Genomic DNA, 24,029 nt, shown 5'->3' with positions numbered 1-24,029 from the left:
GTTAGGATTGTTATGCTGATGACATCTGACTACATCTGGATTACATTTACATTACTTTTATAGTGAGGTAATCTGACTTCATCTGGATTACATTTACATTACTTTTATGGTGATGTAATCTGACTACATCTGGATTACATTTACGTTACTTTTATGGTGATGTAACCTGACTACAATTAAATTCAATTTAATTACTTTCACGAAGCTTCGACATGTAGATCCGTCATCTTGTGCGTAATCTGACTGCATTTAATTACTTTTATAGTGAGGTAATCTGACTTCATCTGGATTACATTTAGATTACTTTTATGATGATGTAATCTGACTACATCTGGATTACATTTGGATTATTTTATGGGGATAAAATCTGACTACTTTGGTTTACATCTATGGCGACGTAATCTGACTATATCTGGATTATATTTAGATTACTTTAATGGCGATGTAATCTGACTACATTTAGATTACATTTAGATTACTTAGTGGCGACATCTGACTACATCTGGATTACATTTAGATTACTTGTCTGATGATGTAATCTGACTACATCTGGATTACATTTGCATTATTTTATGGTAATATATTCTGAATACTTTTGGTTTACATCTATGGTGATGTAATCTGACTACATCTGGATTACATTTAGATTACTTTTATGGCAATGTAATCTGACTACATATAGATTACATTTCGATTACTTTGTGGCGACATTCTGACTACATCTGGATTACTTTATTATGATATATTATGTATATATTATATTATGACTAATTTTGGTTTAAATCCATGGTGATGTAATCTGACTAAGACTGGATTACATTTAGATTACTTTCTGGTGATATAATCTGACTACATCTGGATTTAATTATGGTGGCTTGAAAAGCCAACATACTGTTATCTCACTTAAACTTATTATTATTAGGCTGGCTTGAGAAACAAGCCAGACTACTGAAATCCTATTTAAACTTATTATTTTTTTTATATATTATTAGGCTGGCTTGTGTAGCAAGCCAGACTACTGTTATCCTATTAAACTTATTATTATTTTTATTATTAATATTATTATTCTTCTTCTGAGACTAAAAATTAAACTCTATCTCCACCTAGACCTTTAAAGCTATGACCATCAAACTCGGGTCAGACCTCCGAACTATTCTGACTCGAGTTGCTATATCCTTTCCGACTGATCCGACTTTCGGTTTCCCGAAAAACGTCCCGGGACCGTCGGAAAAATCCCATAGACGTAACATTGGGTCAAACTTTGTGACCTCATAACTCCGCATCAGAATGTCACACAGACTTCTAACTGGGCTCATTTAACTCAGACTATCAAACTGCCAATGACTGATCACCTTTAAACTTTCTGGCCACGCCCTAGCAACCACTTTTGGACCCTAGAAACCGTCCCATAGACTTCCATTGCAAAAGACTCTCATTGACTTTACATTGGATCAAACTTTGTGAGCTCATAACTCTGCATCAGACTGTCCTACAGACTAATGATTGAGCTCATTTAACTCAGTCTAGCCAGCAGCCAATCACTGATGGCCTTTTAACTTTCTAGCCACGCCCTAACAACCAGATATTGCACCCTAGCAACTGTCCCATAGACTGCCATTAAAGAGGTTCAGACTGATATTGTCATGCTGCATTATGATAGAGACATGGGGGTTGTTTTTAACTGTTCATACTGGCAAGAAGCTTTGATACATCATCAGTCTAAGCTGTCAATCAACTCCATAGCAACAAAACAGACTAACCTAGCAACGATATAACACTAGCTATATCTCAGCATCAAAACAACGTAGAGAAGCGGGGGTTGGCTTGTTTAACTCATGCTTACACCATCTATCTATCTATCTATCTATCTATCTATCTATCTATCTATCTATCTATCTATCTATCTATCTATCTATCTATCTATCTATCTACCTCTATCTATCTATCTATCTATCTATCTATCTATCTATCTATCTATCTATCTACCTCTATCTGTCTATCTGTCTATCTATCTATCTATCTATCTATCTATCTATCTATCTATCTATCTATCTATCTATCTATCTATTTATCTATCTATCTATCTACCTCTATCTATCTATCTATCTATCTATCTATCTATCTATCTATCTATCTATCTATCTATCTATGTCTATCTATCTATCTATCTATCTATCTATCTATCTATCTATCTATCTATCTATCTATCTATCTATCTATCTATCTATCTACCTCTATCTATCTGTCTATCTGTCTATGTATCTATCTATCTATCTATCTATCTATCTATCTATCTATCTATCTATCTATCTATCTATCTATCTATCTATCTATCTATCTATCATCTATCCATCCATCTATCCATCATGTTAACAATTTGCTAATTCATGCTAGAAACATGCTAGTTACATGCTAATTCACACTAGAATCATGCTAGTCACATGCTAATTCATGCCAGAATCATGCTAGTCACATGCTGATTTATACTAGAATCATGCTAACAACATGCTAATTCATGCTAGAATCATGCTAGTCACATGCTAATTCATGCTAGAATCATGCTAACAACATGCTAATTCATGCTAGAATCATGCTAGTAACATGCTAACTCATGTTAGAATCATGCTAACAACATGCTATTTCATGCTAGAATCATGCTAGTAACATGCCAATTCATGCTAAAATCATGCTAACAACATGCTAATTCATGCTAGAATCATGCTAGTAACATGCTAATTCATGCTAGAATCATGCTAGTAACATGCTAATTTATAATAGAATCATGCTAGTAACATGCTAATTCATGCTAGAATCATGCTAACAACATGCTAATTCATGCTAGAATCATGCTAGTAACATGCTAATTCATGCTAGAATCGTGCTAGTAACATGCTAATTCATGCTAGAAACATGCTAGTAACATGCTAAATCATGCTAGAATCATGCTAACAACATGCTAATTTATGCTAGAATCATGCTAGTAACATGCTAAATCATGCTAGAATCTTGCTAGTAACATGCTAATTCATGCTAGAATCATGCTAGTAAAATGCTAATTCATGCTAGAATCGTGCTAACAACATGCTAATTCATGCTAGAATCGTGCTAACAACATGCTAATTCATGCTAGAATCGTGCTAGTAACATGCTAATTCATGCTAGAATCGTGCTAACAACATGCTAATTCATGCTAGAATCATGCTAGTAACATGCTAATTCATGCTAGAATCGTGCTAGTAACATGCTAATTCATGCTAGAATCGTGCTAACAACATGCTAATTCATGCTAGAAACATGCTAATTCATGCTAGAATTATGCTAACAACATGCTAATTCATGCTAGAATCATGCTAGTAACATGCTAATTCATGCTAGAATCGTGCTAACAACATGCTAAATCATGCTAGAATCATGCTAACAACATGCTAACTCATGCTATAATCATGCTAGTAACATGCTAATTCATGCTAAAATCATGCTAACAACATGCTAATTCATGCTAAAATCATGGTAGTAACATGTTAATTCATGCTAGAATCATGCTAATAACATGCTATTTCACACTAGAATCATGCTAATAACATGCTAATCTATCTATCTATCTATCTATCTATCTATCTATCTATCTATCTATCTATCTATCTATTTATCTATCTATCTATCTATCTATCTATCTATCTATCTATCTATCTATCTATCTATCTATCTATCTATCTTTTCTTACTTTTTAAAACTGTTTAAACTAAATAAACTATTACCGTCAGGCTTTCACAAGCCAGCCTCAAAGTTTGTTCTCAAACTTTAAGAATCTAGTTCTTCTTCTTCTTCTGAGACTAAAATTCAAAATCTATCTCCTCCTAGAGCTTTCGAGCTATGACCACCAAACTCACACCAGACCTCCAAACTATTCTGACTCGGTATGCCATATCTTTTCCGACTGATCCGACTTTCGATTTTCCGAAAAACGTCCCGGGACCGTCGGAAAAATCCCATAGACTTAACATTGGACTAAACTTTGTGAGCTCATAACTCTGCATCAGACTGTCACACACACTTCTAACTGGGCTCATTTAACTCAGACTACCTAACTGCCAATAACTGATGAGCTTTTAACTTTCTGGCCACGCCCTAGCAACCACTTTTGGACCCTAGAAACTATCCCATAGACTTCCATTCAAAAGACTCTCATTGACTTAACATGGGATCAAACTTTGTGAGCTCATAACTCTGCATCAGACTGTCATACAGACTAATGGCTGAGCTCATTTAACTCAGACTACCAAACTTCCAATAACTGATGAGCTTTTAACTTTCTAGCCACACCCTAACTACCAGATACTGCACCCTAGCAACAACTGTCCCATAGACTTTTACTGCAAAAGACTGTCATTGACTTAACAATAGATCTAACTTTGTGACCTCAAAACTATCTATCTATCTATCCTTTTTCAAACTGCTTTTATCTATCTATCTATCTATCTATCTATCTATCTATCTATCTATCTATCTATCTATCTATCTATCTATCTATCTATCTATCTATCTATCTATCTATAAACTGCTTTAATCTATCTATCTATCTATCTATCTATCTATCTATCTATCTATCTATCTATCTATCTATCTATCTATCTATCTATCTATCTATCTATCTATCTATCTATCTATCTATCTATCTATCTATAAACTGCTTTAATCTATCTATCTATCTATCTATCTATCTATCTATCTATCTTTCTATCTATCTATCTATCTATCTATCTATCTATCTATCTATAAACTGCTTTAATCTATCTATCTATCTATCTATCTATCTATCTATCTATCTATCTATCTATCTATCTATCTATCTATCTATCTATCTATCTATCTATCTATCTATCTATCAACTGTTTTAATCTATCTATCTATCTATCTATCTATCTATCTATCTATCTATCTATCTATCTATCTATCTATCTATCTATCTATCTATCTATCTATCTATAAACTGCTTTAATCTATCTATCTATCTATCTATCTATCTATCTATCTATCTATCTATCTATCTATCTATCTATCTATCTATCTATCTATCTATCTATCTATCTATCTATCTATCTATCTATCTATCTATCTATCTATCAACTGTTTTAATCTATCTATCTATCTATCTATCTATCTATCTATCTATCTATCTATCTATCTATCTATCTATCTATCTATCTATCTATGTATCTATCTATCTATCTATCTATCTATCTATCTATCTATCTATCTATCTATCTATCTATCTATCTATCTATCTATCTATCTATCTATCTATCTATCTATCTATAAACTGCTTTAATCTATCTATCTATCTATCTATCTATCTATCTATCTATCTATCTATCTATCTATCTATCTATCTATCTATCTATCTATCTATCTATCTATCTATCTATCTATCTATCTATCTATCTATCTATCTATCTATAAACTGCTTTAATCTATCTATCTATCTATCTATCTATCTATCTATCTATCTATCTATCTATCTATCTATCTATCTATCTATCTTTCTATCTATCTATCTATCTATCTATCTATCTATCTATCTATCTATCTATCTATCTATCTATCTATCTATCTATCTATCTATCTATCTATCTATCTATCTATCTATCTATCTATAAACTGCTTTAATCTATCTATCTATCTATCTATCTATCTATCTATCTATCTATCTATCTATCTATCTATCTATCTATCTATCTATCTATCTATCTATCTATCTATCTATCTATCTATCTATCTATCTATCTATCAACTGTTTTAATCTATCTATCTATCTATCTATCTATCTATCTATCTATCTATCTATCTATCTATCTATCTATCTATCTATCTATCTATCTATCTATCTATCTATCTATCTATCTATAAACTGCTTTAATCTATCTATCTATTGTAGTGGCAATTTTCTTTAAAGAGGCGCTCTCTGTGGTCAAGAAACAAAGTCTTACTCGGAATGTCTTTTTAAAGTTTTATTCTTTGCAAAGAAGGTCACAGTCATACAGCAACAACAGTTTCTGCAGAGTGAGACACTGAAGTCAAGTGTGTTCACCCTTTTATCAGGTTTTTACTGCTTACAAGGTCAAACCCTAATACTGCCCATTCTGACGACAGTTTCTACAGAATGAGACACTGAAGCAAAGTATGTTCACTGTTCTATCTAGTTTCTACTGCTTGCAAGGTCAAATCCTAATAAGGCCCATTCTGTACGTGCATTAGGTGCTCCGCTGTTTCTGCTGTAAGTTTCCACTACACATGTTTATCTAAAATGAATTTCCATTACAATTCCTCTCTTTTTATCATTCATTGATAACTCATTATTAAATTCATTTTCCAATTGATTTCTAAAATCACACTGGTTAATCATTTAACAGGTTTCTGCTCACATCAAATACGCTAGAGATGTTTAAACACTCTTCTTAATATAGTTTCCCCATTAAGAGTTACCTTTCAAAACATCACTCTTCCCTGGGAGCCGGGCTAAACGAATAATCACTGTTATTGCGCTCCTGACCGAAATCAGACCCTCAGTCACCCCTCAGAGGTTCAAATCACAGAAATTGCCTGTGTTTTCACATTATTGATTTGTTCACACAACAAAATTCTGAAAACATTTCTTCAATCAATTAAAAAAATTACTAACACTCTACATCATCAATTCATCAATAACACTCACAAACATAGGAACACGTTGTTTCTGTACTCTTAAACATACATCACATTTACACTCTTCTCTCGATTTTCATGCAAATGATCACTCTTTTAAGACTTGTTACAGAACATACCAACTCATGCAGTTTGCTGTTTTTGTTTGGATAGACCCAAAATACATATAAGCAAGCAGATAGTCTCAAATTTCAAAAAGTCAGGTCTGTTAATATTTTCACAATTAAGTAACAGCTGTCACCTAAAATTTTGTTCTCAATTTGTTTACGGTTTTTCTTTATCCATATCCATGCAGCTGCTGCTATCGTCAAAGTCATAATCAAAATCATCACCCATATCAATGTTTATACCCTCTTCATTCACGGCCATCCTTACCATCTGATGGGATGTTGTAGATGTAACTAGTCTGCCCACTGACCATGATACAAATCTGAATATGCATGGCAGACAACATAATATCACTAGACCCACCCCCAATACAGGTAACACCACAGTAAAGGCCCAGTAGATCCAGTTTCCCCACTTAAATGACAGCCAATCTAGCCATGAGTCGTTAGTGTTCTTAGGCTCTTTTACGGCCATTCTCATGTGGGCTACAATGTCAGTAATGTTTTGACTATAATCAGGTAAGCTAAAACAGCAGGACACGCCCACTAGCCGGCATAGACCGCCTCTCTCTGCTGTTAGGATATCTAATGCCATTCTGTTTTGGATTACTGCGTCTCTAATTTGTTTCATTTCATCACTAATCAGTGTTAAAGCAGTCTCAGTACTGTTTGCAATTACCAAAACCGACCATGCCAACCCATTGATCTTGTTTATGGTTACGGCTGTACCCCCTCCCCAGAACAATGACAACCCAATATTAGCCCCTATTGACGTCCAGGGATCATATAACACATATCCATTATACCTGTCAGGCATTTCCCCAGGCAAAACACTAATACTTCTTTTATGTCTGCCCCCTGCGTTTTCATCAGCACCTGGAAGATAAACAGAAGTACCCACATTCATCAAAGCAGGATAACAACATCCAGACCACCCTTTTGTTGGTAGTGAGTGGAATGCCCTGTCCCCACACACCCATACTGCTGCCGGTGATGAGTCACTCGGACTGTCAAATGGACACTTAAAGTACCTTCTCACACCTTTTATTACTGCTGTGCAGTTGTAGGGTGGTTTATCTGATGTCTCTATCTTCAGTCTGCAATCAGACCAGCCCGTAATGGCAGTTGCAACGTTCTTTCTTGTAGGATGACACACACACACATCTCCTTGTGTGCGCACAATTCGCAGAGGTGGTAGCACTATTCCGGATTTCTCGTTCATCCGTGAAGCTTCACAGTTCAAACTCGGCGTCATCTTTGGAATCAGACCTTTGTCAATGTCTCTTCCGGCCTCCAAGATTTTTGTCATCTGAGGTGGTATCAGGCACTTGGTGTCGTTCCATGCTGCCACCACTAGAGGGGCTGTTTTCCATGCGTGGGACATCTGCAGACACATCCAGCAGCTCGTGTTGATCTCCAGCTCCCTTTTCTGTAACATCACCAAAGTGCACGCTTTGTTACCTTGACATTGTGACATGGCTGACTTTACTGGCTCGCTCACGCCTTTTCCTCCATCTCCGCCATAGCTCCCCATCCAGGCTTTCTCTGTGTCTGTTGCTGGCTCAAACATTGGTTTCACAACCGCTTTGGCTGGTGCTGGGGCAGGTTTCTTCACAACAATTTTAAAAGTCTCATACCAGTCAGTTCCCTGCACATCGATGCCACAGTAATACGTGCCGGCGTCAGACATTTTGACTTCTTCAATTAAAACAGTCATTCCATCCTTGTTGTTACCTCGTCTGTTCTTCTTCTTTACTTCAAATCGGTCATCAGTTCCATAAATGACTGGGTTGCTGTAGGCTTTCACGTCTTTCCACTTGCATGAGTCTTTGCAAAAGTAGACTTCACTGTACTCAGCTTTGCTTGTGCCCGCATATTCTGGTCTGGCACAATAAGGACAGTTGTGTAGAAAAGGGTTGCATGAAAACTTTACTGTTGCCCCTTCGGTTATCGTTACCACTTCCTCTTCGTCGACGTAGATTGGCATGGCGATTGTCACCTGTAACGCTCTCTTTGCACGCAGTCTTGTTGAGTGGTTAGCTTGTGGTGTCGTCACCTCTGTGTCTGTACAGTTCTTGTTGATGTCAGGCTTTGCTCCACACTCCATCGCCAGTTCCAGAGCAAGGAAGATGATGTAACATAATGTCAATGAAAGTAACGTCATCCACAACGTGGTTTGTTTCAGCCCACACATACCTGGCACTCGGAATGGATGCCAACCAATCTTTACGCCCATCTTCAGATCTTTAATGCAATGGTCAATCACAGCTTATTCACCTCTCTTTTGGTCGCTTTCTCCTCCGTCTGTTTGCTGCTTGGTGTTTTATTCAGAAGTTACTGTCTCACACACACCTCTTGACCTTGTTGTTTCTCCCCAGCTGTGACCTTGCTTCACTCAGATAGCAGCCTGCTTTTTTCTTCAGACAGCTTCAGAGTCCCTCTTTCTCTCCTACTCCCTCATGGAATCCTTCTCAGGTGATGGAACTTTCCTGCAGTGCCCAGCGTGCACCCACGTCACCCGCTCTGCAACCTTCACCGCTGTCTCAGTGGTCAGTAGCACTTGAAATGGACCCAACCAGCGCTTTGCTCTCCAGCTCTTTCTCCTCAGGTCCCTGATCACCACGAAATCGCCAGGCCTCAGACTGTGCAGTGGTCTCTCAGCAGCCTTCCCCTGTGCGGCCTTTACCTGCACACAAACATCGGACAACACATGAGACAATTCTTTACAGTAATTCAACATGTCATTCTCACACACATCTGTTGAGGGCAGCTGCTGTTTTCCCCCATTCACACCTACACGCGGTGGTTTACCAAAGAGAATTTCAAACGGGCTCAAATTCATTTTTGATCTTTTTCTCATTCTCATGTACATCAGGACAATGGGTAAAGCTTGAACCCATGTAAGCCCTGTGTCTTCACAACATTTTGCCAATTTGTTTTTTAGGATGCCATTTTCTCTTTCAACAGCTCCTCCTGAAGCTGGATGGTAACTGCAATGTGTTCTCAAATCAATTTCCAAATATTGGCCCACTTGTTTGATTGCTTCATTAACAAAATGAGTACCATTATCTGAACTTATTTTCCATGGTATTCCCCATCTCGGCACGATTTCAGTCAGTAACGCTTTTGCTACCGCAGCCGAATCTTGTTTTGAGGTTGGAAAAACTTCAACCCATTTTGACCACATGTCAACCATCACCAAACAGTACCTTTTCCCATTGCATGGGGACAATTCAATGAAATCCATCATCAAATATTCAAAAGGCCCTGTTGGAGGTGGATGAGATGATAGTGGAACTTTTATCGCTCTGGCCACATTATGTGTGTTGCAAATTACACATCGTCTACAGAAATTGTCCGCAAATGCAGTGAACCCCTTTGTGAACCACAGTTCGTTCATTTGCGCAACCATTGCTGTTTTTGACACATGATCTTTACCGTGAAGTAATTTTGCATAATGTTGGAAAAAATGTTTTGGTAAACACGCCCTGCCCTCAGCACTCTTCCACACATTATCTTTTATCACACAGCCAGACTGTCTCCACTTGTTCTTCTCCCGCCCCGTCGCAAAGGTCTGCATGTCCTGCAAAGAAGAACACACATCATTGTTATCACCAACAGATAGCAAAGAACATTCAGAGTTGTCCTTGTCTTGGGATGCTGCGACTTTTGCTGCTCCATCTGCCCTGGAGTTACCTATAGAAACAGAATCTTTATTATTAGAGTGCGCTGCGCATTTACAAATGGCCAGTTTGTCAGGTAGTAAAATCGCATCCAGCAGGGCTGCCACTAAAGGAGCATGGAGTATCGGTCGACCATCAGACTTTAGAAATTTTCTGTGTTTCCACAGAGCCCCAAAATCATGAGCTACCCCAAATGCATATCTTGAGTCAGTGTAAATTGTAGCCTCCTTTTCTGCCATCAATTTACATGCTTCTGTCAATGCCACGAGCTCTGCGGCCTGTGCCGAATAGTGCCCTGGTAATTTCCCAGAGGCCACCACATCAAATTCAGTTGTTACAGCGTAACCAACTTTATTCTGGCCTGTTTGTGGATCTTTAAATGCTGAACCATCCACAAAGAGGACATTGTCACAATTTTCAAGTGGTTCGTCAGAAAGGTCAGGTCGTGGCGAACACACCTGTTCAAGTGCTGTTAAACAACAATGATGCTCTTCCCCATCCTCCTCAGTAGGAAGAAGAGTAGCTGCATTCAAACCAGTACATCGTTTAACAGTCACATTTGGCATGTCTAACAAGATAGTGTGATATCTCAGCCAGCGGGCTGTTGACAGATGCGATGTTTTTTGTTCTTGGAGTATCATGGACACAGAATGTGGCACCATCAGTATCAGATCAGAATAACCAACAAAATCTCTTGAAGCCATCACAGCTTTTTCCGCAGCCGCCACTGCTCTTAAGCAACGTGGCAGGCCTGCTGCTACAGGGTCAAGTTTGCTCGAAAAGTAGGCCACAGGTCGCAATCTACCTCCATGATCCTGTAGGAGCAATGACGTCATGAACCCACTTCTTTCATCTACCATCTGAACAAATGGTTTTGTTGGTACAGGTAAACCCAATGCAGGGGCTTCAGCCATTTGTAATTTCATGTTTACAAATGCCTCCTCTGCCTCTGTCGTCCACCGTAGTTTGTCAGTGGATTTCATTCCCTTCCCTAATGTTAGGGCTCTCAGGGGTTGTTCCAAAATTGCATAATTTGGAATAAATGTGCGACAATATGAGCACATACCCAAAAAAGACAACATTTGTTTTTTTGTTAGTGGTTTTGGTACATTTTTTATACCACTTACCCTTTTTTCAGAAAGAGATTTGCTGTGTGGTGTAATGACGTGCCCCAAAAAAGTTACCTTTTGTTTAACAAACTGCAATTTTGTCAAACTGACCTTGTGGCCCTCCTTAGCCAAATGCCTAAGGAGAGTCACAGTGTCTTTCACACACGTCTCTTCATTCTCAGCACATATCAACAAGTCATCAACATACTGTAACAAAGCAGTTCCAGCTGTCAGGGTCAAAGGTTCCAAACTTCTTAACAACGCTTCATTGTACAAAGTTGGAGATGCTGTAAAACCCTGACACAAACGTGTAAAGGTGTAGCCTTTGCCATTAAAATTAAATGCAAACCAAAACTGGCTGTCTTTGTCCACTGGCACACTGAAAAATGCATTAGCCAGATCAACAACTGAATAGAATTGTGATTTTTCAGGAATTTGTGACAAAATCGTGTACGGATTTGGAACTAATGGAGCCCTTTGTTTGACAGATGCATTTACTGCTTGTAAATCCTGTACAAAACGCCATTCAGTAGGCATCCCATTATCCCTTATCTTTTTAACAGGAAAAATAGGGGTGCGAACCTCAGAATTGTTGCATGGTACAATAACGCCCTGTTCCAGTAAAGCCTCAAATACTGGGGTAATGCCCTCAATGGCTTCCCTTTTCAAAGGATATTGTTGTTGGCATGGTCTGTAATCAGATTTTGCAATGATTGTCACTGGATCACAACCTTTGATTAAACCAACATCATACTTGCTTTTAGCCCATAATTCACTTGGTATTTCTGCTAAAGCTGGGTGTATGTCTGCAGCGTTAAAGTCAACCATGCAAGAATTCTTTACGCAAAGTTTGTCAATCGCAGTCACAGTTCTTGAAACAGCTGTTTCAGTTTCACTGTCCACCCTAAAGGCCTGCGAGAGCGCGCTCCATTCTACCCCTCCCTCTCTGCAGATCCAATCTTTGACTTCAAGACACTGCTTCACAAACGGGCCTAAATCAGCCCAAGACTGATGTTTACCCTTGCAAACTGATATGTGAGGCACAGCCTGTGCTGACATGAGATAGAATGAACGCTGCTTTTCTGACAGAGACACTGAAACTGCACACAGACTATCCTTCCAGTACATTTTCTCTAAAATCAAAGTTTCATTCACATTTGCCTCAAACCAAGCCTTTTCAAACTCTGCATCCCTATCAGTTACAACATGTGACGTACAATGCAGTTCACCAGGAGACATTATATCACTGTCAAAAGGTTTTACACGTTCTTCAGCCAATTTGCAAATTGAATTAGCCCACTCATTGTTTTCAACCAGCCATTCATAAGCCCACTTCGGTTCTTGTGATTCAATTTGTAAACAACAAAATTCCTCTCCTTCAATCACTCTCACACCAGTGGAATCTGCTGTTAAAATCAAGTTTAGTTTACACAAAATGTCCCTTCCGAGGATAGGAACAGGGCATTTTGGTGAACAAACAAATGCATGTCTGAAAATTTTACCCCCCTCTGTCTCACAGGTCAGCGGAGCTGTAAATCGCTCAACGGCTTTATGACCAGATGCAGACAGAGACTCGTGAAATTTTGTTGATAGAGGTATTTCACACTGTAGGTCACATGGTCGTATGCAAGATCTACTAGCTCCACTATCAGCTAGAAACTCAACTGTTGTATTTTCAACCTTCATGCAATACTGTGGCATGTCTAAAAATGCTTCGTTATTAAATAACAATGCCATTTCATCAGACAAATCGTTATCATTACTCTGTGCAAAATTATAGTGGGAAATGCAAGCTTTTTCTTTATTGCAAAGAGCCGAAATTATATCAGTGTATGTGTATATGTAGGTGTTGTCTGTGTTTGTTAGTAAAGAATTTTCACTTCCCTTAGCTGTGGCTGTTGGCTGCTCGCCCGGACCCCCTGCAATCTGCTTCTCCCTCTCCTCCGCACATCAGTTCTTCGCCGCTGGTTTTCGTCTCTCTGGACACTCGGCTGACCAATGCCCGTCGGCATGGCAACGCAGGCACTTGGTACAGTCTCTTGTGACATGATCAGTCGCACCACAGGCCCTGCATGTTCCGTCACCCTCAATCATCTGTGAGGTTCTCCATTTTTTTCCATCTTTCTCACCTTTGCCACCCTTGCCACCCTCGAACTTGCGGTATTTTGGCTGTTCAGGTCTTGATGCTGCTTGTACGAGGGCCATGTGTAACTCCTTCTCAGCTCTCTTCTTGCTCTGCTCTTGTTTGGCTGCCAGCTTGTCTTCAGTATGTTGAGCATACAGCAAAATGTCTGTTAATCGTCCGTTTCTCCAGTTCACACAGAGGTCCTTCACTCCTTGACAGATCTCAGGTTTCAGTCCAGATAGGAAATACCCTCGCAGATGGCACTCCCATGTGTCCGGTTCAGCTTGTCTCGCTGTCGGCTCAGTCATACCGCTGTGTTTCTTGAAAGTGTCATGAAGTCTGTAGTAAAATTCGTCGACTGACTCGTTCTTTCCTTGATGACATGTAGAGATCAGTGTGGTGTCAACACGTACGGGAAAGGCATTTGCTATGGCCCCCATCAGGCGGTCGACAGCACCCACATAGCTGGCATTGCTTTCGTGGTCCCAGTCTGGATGGTTTCGTCGGAGGTTATTATTTGTTAAACTGGCACTCACTTTTCCCCAGTTCACTGGCCCCATCTTTACCACCAGCAGTCGTCTCAGTTCGTTTGTGGTTGGGCTGAATTCTTGGCAGAAACTTTGTAGCGCCTTCGCAAACAGTTCCCCGGACGTTACGGGATCTGGTAGTTGAGCTGAAGCTTCTTTCATGTCAGCCACTGTCCACGATCTATAGACCATCACTGCTCCCTCGGGTCCAGCCACTTCCACCATCGGCGCTGAAAGTTCCAAACTGACTTCCTCATTCTTGACCCGGACACCTCGGGCGAGACTTGATTTTGGCGGCTTTGTCTTCTCACCCTTTTCTCTGTCCTCTGTCTTTGTTTTGCCTTCGGTGGGGGCGGCTGCCATTAACCGATTTGCTAGCTCAACCTCTTCATTCTCCCCTTCACCTGCTTGTAGTGATGCTTGTGATATGGGTTGCGTTGGTGCGGTTGGTTTTCTGGGAGGGCAGCAGTCGAGGTCTGGGTCAACTCTTAGGGCTTGCAGCTCAGCCATGGGATAGTGATGGTGCGGCGGTGGTACATGAGTGAAAACAGATGAATAAAAAGGGTTAGTTGTGCTAGGAAATTTCTCAGTCACACCTTCACACTTTTTATTAGCTTTTCCCTTTACTTTATCTTCCTCACCACCTTCCCTACACGCCAGCTGTTTCTGCAACATTTTCCTTTGTCTTTTCTCAGCTTCTGTCAGCCAACAGTTAATAGTGTCTCCACACGACACACACACATGCTTCTTACAAAAATAGCCTGTTTTTTCCCCTTCCTTCTCTTCTATTGACTTTTTTACAGTGTTCAACCTCGTAACACTTAACGTACCCTCTCTTGGAAAATTGTGGTACTTTATCAATTTCTCTATATTTTTCATACCTTTTGCCCCATACAACCTTTCCATGTTCCAAAATACAGGTGTATCATATCTTTTTACTTTGCTTTGAGACTTCCCCATGCTGGCAACAATCTTTCCCCTGGACTTTTTCGGTACCTATTAATCTGTCGGACGTCTCCAACAGATTTCGATTTTTCACCTAAAATCGAAAAGTTAAGCTTTCCAGCTCTAATTTTGTGGCCCCCAATTTCAACCCCCTTTTAGAAGTAAATCGCTTGGCCCCTGATTTCAACCTCCTTCCGGAAGTAAATCGCACAGCCCTAGATTTCAACTTCTTTTTGGAAGTAAATCGCACAGCCCCCTGATTTCAACCCCCTCCCGGGAGTAAATCGCAGTTAGCTAGCCAAACGTGTTAAAAAGGTCTTGATCTTAATCAGGCGCCAGATCTCACTTGTGTAAGGTCTTGATCTCAGCTAAAGCCAGATCTCACTTGTAAAAAGGTCTCGATCCCCACCTGATGTCAGATCTCACTTGCATTAATCACGCTGCTATCCCACAGAGACAGATCTACCAGCATGGTGATGGCCCAAATTACAGTGAAAAACCCTTTTAATTGCCTAATCAAATGCCCAAAACTGTTCAATTTTCTTTTAGTAGTAAAAAAGAATTTGTCTCTTACCAGAGAGTTCAGATGCCACTGAGTTCTTTTCCCAGATGTCAGTGGGGTCCCCCTCCGAGCCCGGCGGTCGGCCCCTCAACCCTCAATCGAGCGGGGCAGGGCTGTGACACGAAGTCCCAGGATGATCAGTCACCGTCCGCAGGGTCCGGAAAAGTTCCTCCAAGACATCCCACTATTCTGACACCAAATTGTAGTGGCAATTTTCTTTAAAGAGGCGCTCTCTGTGGTCAAGAAACAAAGTCTTACTCGGAATGTCTTTTTAAAGTTTTATTCTTTGCAAAGAAGGTCACAGTCATACAGCAACAACAGTTTCTGCAGAGTGAGACACTGAAGTCAAGTGTGTTCACCCTTTTATCAGGTTTTTACTGCTTACAAGGTCAAACCCTAATACTGCCCATTCTGACGACAGTTTCTACAGAATGAGACACTGAAGCAAAGTATGTTCACTGTTCTATCTAGTTTCTACTGCTTGCAAGGTCAAATCCTAATAAGGCCCATTCTGTACGTGCATTAGGTGCTCCGCTGTTTCTGCTGTAAGTTTCCACTACACATGTTTATCTAAAATGAATTTCCATTACACTATCTATCTATCTATCTATCTATCTATCTATCTATCTATCTATCTATCTATCTATCTATCTATCTATCTATCTATCTATGTATCTATCTATCTATCTATCTATCTATCTATCTATCTATCTATCTATCTATCTATCTATGTATCTATCTATCTATCTATCTATCTATAAACTGTTTTAATCTATCTATCTATCTATCTATCTATCTATCTATCTATCTATCCATCTATCTATAAACTGTTTTAATCTATCTGTCTATCTATCTATCTATCTATCTATCTATCTATCTATCTATCTATCTATCTATCTATCTATCAACTGTTTCTATCTATCTATCTATCTATCTATCTATCTATCTATCTATCTATCTATCTATCTATCTATCTATAAACTGTTTTAATCTATCTATCTATCTATCTATCTATCTATCTATCTATCTATCTATCTATCTATCTATCTATCTATCTATCTATCTATCTATCTATCTATCTATCTATCTATCTATCTATCAACTGTTTCTATCTATCTATCTATCTATCTATCTATCTATCTATCTATCTATCTATCTATCTATCTATCTATCTATCTATCTATCATGCTAACAACATGCTAATTCATGCTAGAATCATGCTAACAACATGCTAATTCATGCTAGAATCATGCTAGTCACATGCTAATTCATACTAGAATCATGCTAACAACATGCTAATTCATGCTAGAATCATGCTAGTAGCATGCTAATTCATGCTAGAATCATGCTAACAACATGCTAATTCATGCTAGAATCATGCTAGTTACATGCTAATTCATGCTAGAATCATGCTAACAACATGCTAATTCATGCTAGAATCATGCTAGTTACATGCTAATTCATGCTAGAATCATGCTAGTCATATGTTAATTCATGCTAGAATTATGCTAACAACATGCTAATTCATGCTGGAATCATGCTAGTAACATGCTAATACATGCTATAATCATGCTAGTAACATGCTAATTTATGCTAGAATCATGCTAACAACATGCTAAATCATGCTAGAATCATGCTAACAACATGCTAATTCATGCTAGAATCATGCTAGTAACATGCTAATTCATGCTAGAATCATGCTAGTAACATGCTAATTCATGCTAGAATCATGCTAACAACATGCTAAATCATGCTAGTAACATGCTAATTCATGCTAAAATCATGCTTATTCATGCTAATAACATGCTAATTGAATCTAGAATCATGGTAGTAACATGCTAATTCATGCTAGAATTATGCTAGTAACATGCTAATTCATGCTAGAATCATGCTAGTAACATGCTAATTGACGCTAGAATCATGCTAATTCATGCTAGAATTATGTTAGTAACATGCTAATTCATGCTAAAATCATGCTAATGCATGCTAATTACATGCTAATTGATTCTAGAATCATGCTAGTAACATTCTAATTCATGCTAGAATCATGCTATTAACATGCTAATTCATGCTAAAATCATGCTAATTCATGCTAATTACATGCTAATTGATTCTAGAATCATGCTAGTAACATGCTAATTCATGCTAGAATCATGCTATTAACATGCTAATTCATGCTAAAATCATGCTAATTCATGCTAATTACATGCTAATTGATTCTAGAATCATGCTAGTAACATGCTAATTCATGCTAGAATCATGCTATTAACATGCTAGAATCATGCTAACAACATGATAATTCATGCTAGAATCATGCTAAACTTCAAGCTACTTTAAACTTAAAACTGCTTTAAAACTTTAAGCTACTTCTAACTTAAAACTGCTTTAAAACTTAAAAAATTAAAGCTTTCTCAAGCCAGCCTAAAGTTTGTCTCGACGAACTTTAATAATCTAGTTCTGCTTCTTCTTCTTCTTTCTTCTGAGACTAATTTTAAAGTCTATCTCCTCCTAACCCTTTCAAGCTTCATACCTCAAACTTTCGTCAAACCTTCAAACTGGTCTGACTCGGGTTGCTATATCTTTTCCGACTGATCCGACTTTCGGTTTTCCGAAAAACGACCCGGAAAATTCCCAAAATTCCCATTGACTTAACATTGGGTCAAACTTTGTCACCTCATAACTCTGCATCAGATTGTCCTACAGGCTTCTAACTGGGCTCATTTAACTCAGTCTAGCCAGCAGCCAATAACTGATGACCTTTAAACTTACTAGCCACTCCCTAGCAACCACTTTTGGCACCCTAGCAACTGTCCCATAGACTTCCATTGTAAAAGACTGCCATTGACTTAACATTGAGTCAACCTTTATGAGCTCATAACTCTGCATCAGACTGTCCTACAGACTACAGTCAGGCCTCATTCAACTCAGTCTAGTCAGTAGCCAATCACTGATGGCCTTTAGACTTACTAGCCACTCCCTAGCAACCACTTATGGCACCCTAGCAACTGTCCCGTAGACTTCCATTCAAAAGACTCTCATTGACTTAACATGGGATCAAACTTTGTGAGCTCATAACTCTGCATCAGACTGTCATAGAGACTAATGGCTGAGCTCATTTAACTGAGTCTAGCCAGCAGCCAATCACTGATGGCCTTTTAACTTTCTAGCCACACCCCTAACTACCACATACTGCACCCTAGCAACTGTCCTATAGAATGTAATTAGCTGTGCTATCAAATGCTTATAATTCTAACATGCTAATGACATGCCAATCATGCTAGCAACATGCTACTCATATGCTAATCATGCTAATGACATGCTAACTCATACTGGAAACATGCTAATGACATGCTAATTTGTACTAGAATCATGCTAGTAACATGCTAATTCATACTAGACTCATGTTAATAACTGGCCTACATGCATATCTTTGCATAGCAGTGTCCTATTGACTTGGGGGATGGCTCATCTGACTCAGACAACCAATGAGCATCTCAATATGATAATAAAGCTCACAAGCCACGCCCCCAAATTGATTCCATAGACTTCCATTAAAATAGGCCAAGATGCATATCTTTGCATAGCAGTGTCATAGAGACATGGGGGTTGGTTCATTCGACTAAGACAACCAACCACATTCAAGTTCACTCTGTAACCTCGCCCATAGCAACAAAACAGAGTACCCTAGCAACCATTCATCAACAGCTATATCTCAGCATCAGAACATCGTAGAGACTTGGAGATTGGCTCGTTTGACTCATGCTAGCAAACGGAACTTCCTATATGCTACACATGCTAGCAGTGACTAGCTACATGCTAATATTGACTAGCCAAGTACTGTAACTTGCTAGAAATGCTTACTAAGTATAAATGTTTTATCAAGCATGTATGTGAGGCTTGCCTAGTAACCAACCAGGGTACCCTAGCAACTGCCTAGCAACCACCCAAACTACCCTAGCAACCGCCTAGCAACGGCCTAGTAATGCCTTAGTAAGGGCCTAGCGACCACTAAGGACACCCTAGCAACCGCCTAGCAACGCCTTAGCAACCACTCAGAATACCTTAGCAACCACCTAGCAACACCTTAGCAACCACCTAGCAACACCTTAGCAACCACCTAGGAACCACTTAGGACACCCTAGCAACCGCCTAGCAACACCTTAGCAACCACCTAGCAACACCTTAGCAACCACCTAGCAACCACTTAGGACACCTTAGCAACCACCTAGCAACACCTTAGCAACCACCTAGCAACCACTCAGAACACCCTAGCAACTGCTTAGCAACGCCTTAGCAACCACCTAGCAACCACTCAGGACACCCTAGCAACCACCTAGCAACACCTTAGCAACCACCTAGCAACCACTCAGGACACCCTAGCAACCACCTAGCAATGCCTTAGCAACCACTCAGAATACCCTAGCAACCGCCTAGCAACACCTTAGCAACCACCTAGCAACCACTTCGGACACCCTAGCAACCGCCTAGCAACACCTTAGCAACCACCTAGGACACCCTAGCAACCGCCTAGCAACACCTTAGCAACCACCTAGCAACCACTTAGGACACCTTAGCAACCACCTAGCAACACCTTAGCAACCACCTAGCAACCACTCAGAACACCGTAGCAACACCTTAGCAACCACTTAGGACACCCTAGCAACCGCCTAGCAACACCTTAGCAACCACCTAGCAACACCTTAGCAACCACCTAGCAACCACTTAGGATACCTTAGCAACCACCTAGCAACACCTTAGCAACCACTCAGAACACCCTAGCAACCGCCTAGCAACACCTTAGCAACAACCTAGCAACCACTCAGAATACCCTAGCGACCACCTAGCAACACCTTAGTAACCACTAAGCAACTAGTCAGAACACCTTAGCAACTGCCTAGCACCACCTTAGCAACCACCTAGCAACCACTCAAAACACCCTAGCAACCGTCTAGCAACACCTTAGCAACCACCTAGCAACTAGTCAGACCACCTTAGCAACTGCCTGGCACCACCTTAGCAACCACTTAAAACACCCTAGCAACCGCCTAGTAAAATGCTAATTCATGCTAGAATCATGCTAACAACATGCTAATTCATGCTAGAATCATACTAGTAACATGCTAATTTATGCTAGATTTATGCTAACAACATGCTAATTCATGCTAGAATCATGCTAGTAACATGCTAATTCATGCTAGAATCATGCTAACATGCTAATTCATGTAAGAATCATGCTACTAACTTGCTAATTCATGCTAGAATTATCCAAGTAGCATGCTAATTCATGCTAGAATCATGCTAGTAACATGCTAGTTCATGCTAGAATCACGCTAACAACCAGGCACGTGCACACATAGGGCTCAACCTGTGCAGTGCACATGCCCTTTTTAGTCTTGGATAGAAAGTGCCCTTCCAAAATGATCAAAAGTGCCCCCGCGACGCGGCACACCCTCGGTCCCGCCCTTCAGTAGGCGCACGACAACACCGCTCTTCAGAACGCGCGCAACAACAACCAACCCCCCCCCGCTCTTCAGAACGCGCGCAACAACAACCCCCCCCCCCGCTCTTCAAAAAATTTCTCCTGCACATGCCCTTTGGATGGTCTCTGCACGGCCCTGCTAACAACATGCTAATTCATGTTAGAAACATGCTAGTAACTTGCTAATTCATGCTAGAATCATGCTAACAACATGCTAATTCATGTAAGAATCATGCTACTAACATGCTAATTCATGCTAGTAATATGTTACCTCAAGCTAAAATCATACTAACATGCTATTTACACTTTAAAACCACTTCAAACTTTCAGATTCGGCTTTTCAAGCCACCATAAAGTTTGTCCTCAAACTTTACTATCTAGTTTAGATTACTGTTATGGTGATGTAATCTGACTACATCTGGATTTAATTTAGATTACTGTTATGGTGATGTAATCTGACTACATCTGGATTACATTTAGATTACTTTGTGGTGATATAATCTGTATACATATGGATTACATTGAGATTACATTTATGGTGTTGTAATCTGACTACTTCTGGATTACATTTGAATTACTTTATAATGATATAATCTGACTACATCTAGATTACAAGTCGATTACTTTGTGACGACATAATCTGGATTACTTTATGGTGATATGATCTGACTACTTTTGGTTTACATTTATGGCGACATAATCTGACTACATCTGGATTACATTTAGATTACTTTGTGGTGACATAATCTGACTACTTCTAAATTGCAGTTGGATTACTTTATGGTGATGTAATCGGACAACTTTTGGCTTACATCTGTGGTGATTTAATCTGACTACATTGTATTACATTTAGATTACTTTATGGTGAGGTAATCTGAGTACATTTAGATTACACTCAGATTACTTTTATGAAGCTTTAAGGAATTGCTTTGTTACTTCCGCCCCGCATTACTTATGTCATCTATCTGTAAACACACTTCACAATCATGGCCTGTGCTTGACAACAGCAGCAGTGAAACAGGAATCTCTCCACAATAATGGCACTCAAAGAGCTTCCAGTAGTCCCTGAGCTCAGGATAAAGATGAAACGCTGCACACTAACAATGTTGAGGCCGGAGATCCAGAGAGATGCTTAATCAGCAGACGCTTTGAAGATCCGACATCTCGCCTCCAGACACACAACAACACTACAGCAGCTCGTTTCCACAGCGTTTAAGGGTCAACAAAATCTCCCATGATCCTCCATGAGGCCACAGACGTCTCGAGGGACGGAGATTCTTTGACCGATGGAAATTCTCAGAATAAATGAAGAGTCACAACAACATTTTCAGAAACTAAATACTTAAGAGGTAAACTAATCTAGATACTCAATACTCTTGGGCTTGGACATCACCATACCAAGTCAAGTCAGCTTTATAAGTAGTGCTTTTCATAAGCTATACATAAAAAGGTATGTAGCATAGTAGTCTATATTTTAAATAAGAGTCAACATATTTTAGTTTACCACATGATGAAGAGACACACAGAGCTCTGTTATGACTGTCAGCTTTTAAAGCGGAGAGAGTTAGAAAACATTATCTGTGCTATTTTGAGCTGAAACTGAAACCACACACTCATCAGAGGACCATCAGACACTTATTTTACATCCTGTAGTATTACAGGTCACCTTTTAAATGAGGATGTTTCCAAGTCTTCAGGTGTTTTTCTGCGAACATCAGTCACATTCAGCTCCTCGTCCACAGCCAAACCTGACGCAGTCACTTAAAGCAAAGGATTAAATGGATTGGCAGAACATAAGTGATGGATTTACCCGTATTTCAGATCCAGATGGCTGAAGTTCATTCAAGGTCTTGGAGCTGCTGGCCTGAGGGACTCTGCATATGCAACCTTCATCTTCAATACAATGGAAATGGAATTTGTAAACTGTAACCGATTACATGAACAAATTTGTAGTCAATAATATTATGTGTTAGTATACACATTTATAGTGATGTAATCTGACTATACTTGGATTACATTTAGATTACTGTTATGTTGTCTTAATCTGATTACATTCAGATTACTTATAACAGTGATGTAATCTGATTGCATTTGGATTACATTTAAAGTGAGGTAATCTGACAGCATTTGGATGACATTTAGATTACTTTAATAGTGACGTAATTCGATTACATTTGAATTACATTTAAAGTGAGGTAATCTGACTCCATATGGATTACATTTAGATTAATAGTGTTGTAATCTGATTACATTTGGATTACTTTAAGGTGAGGTAATTGTCTACATTTGGATTACATTTAGATTACTTTAATAGTGACATAGTTTTATTACATTTTAAGGTCAGATAATCTGATTAAATTTGGATTACATTTATGGTGATGTAATCTGACAGCATTTGGATTACATTTAGAATAATAGTGATGTAATCTGATTACATGTGGATTATTTTTAAAGTGAGGTAATCTGACTACATTTGGATTACTTTAATATTGACATAATCTGATTACATTTGGATTGCATTTAGCGTTAGTTCATCTGACTACATTTGAATTACATTTAGATTACTTTAATAGTGACAATCTGATTACATTTAGATTACATTTAAGGTGAAGTAATCTGACTACATTTGGATTACATTTAGATTAATAGTGAGGTAATCTGATTACATTTGGATTATTTTTAAAGTGAGGTAATCGGACTACATTTGGATTACGTTTGGATTACTTAAATGGTGACAATCTGATTACATTTGAATTACATTTAAGGTGAGGTAATCTGACTACATTTGGA

General features: G+C 39.1%; 1 protein-coding gene across 1 annotated transcript in view; it reads right to left on the bottom strand.

The window, feature by feature from the left end:
- Window positions 1-24,029, bottom strand: part of tmem200ca (transmembrane protein 200C, genome duplicate a) — a 40,647-nt gene that overhangs the window by 16,434 nt on the left and 184 nt on the right. Inside the window, exon 1 of the mRNA XM_073941257.1 lies at window positions 22,906-24,029. This exon is cut by the window's right edge and continues 184 nt beyond it. The gene's annotated coding sequence lies outside the window, so the exon portion shown is untranslated. The remainder of the gene's footprint in view (window positions 1-22,905) is intronic.

Source organism: Danio rerio, chromosome 24 (genome assembly GCF_049306965.1).
Source record: "Danio rerio strain Tuebingen ecotype United States chromosome 24, GRCz12tu, whole genome shotgun sequence".
Lineage (NCBI taxonomy): Eukaryota > Metazoa > Chordata > Actinopteri > Cypriniformes > Danionidae > Danio > Danio rerio.
This window is presented reverse-complemented; position numbering and strand designations above follow the sequence as displayed.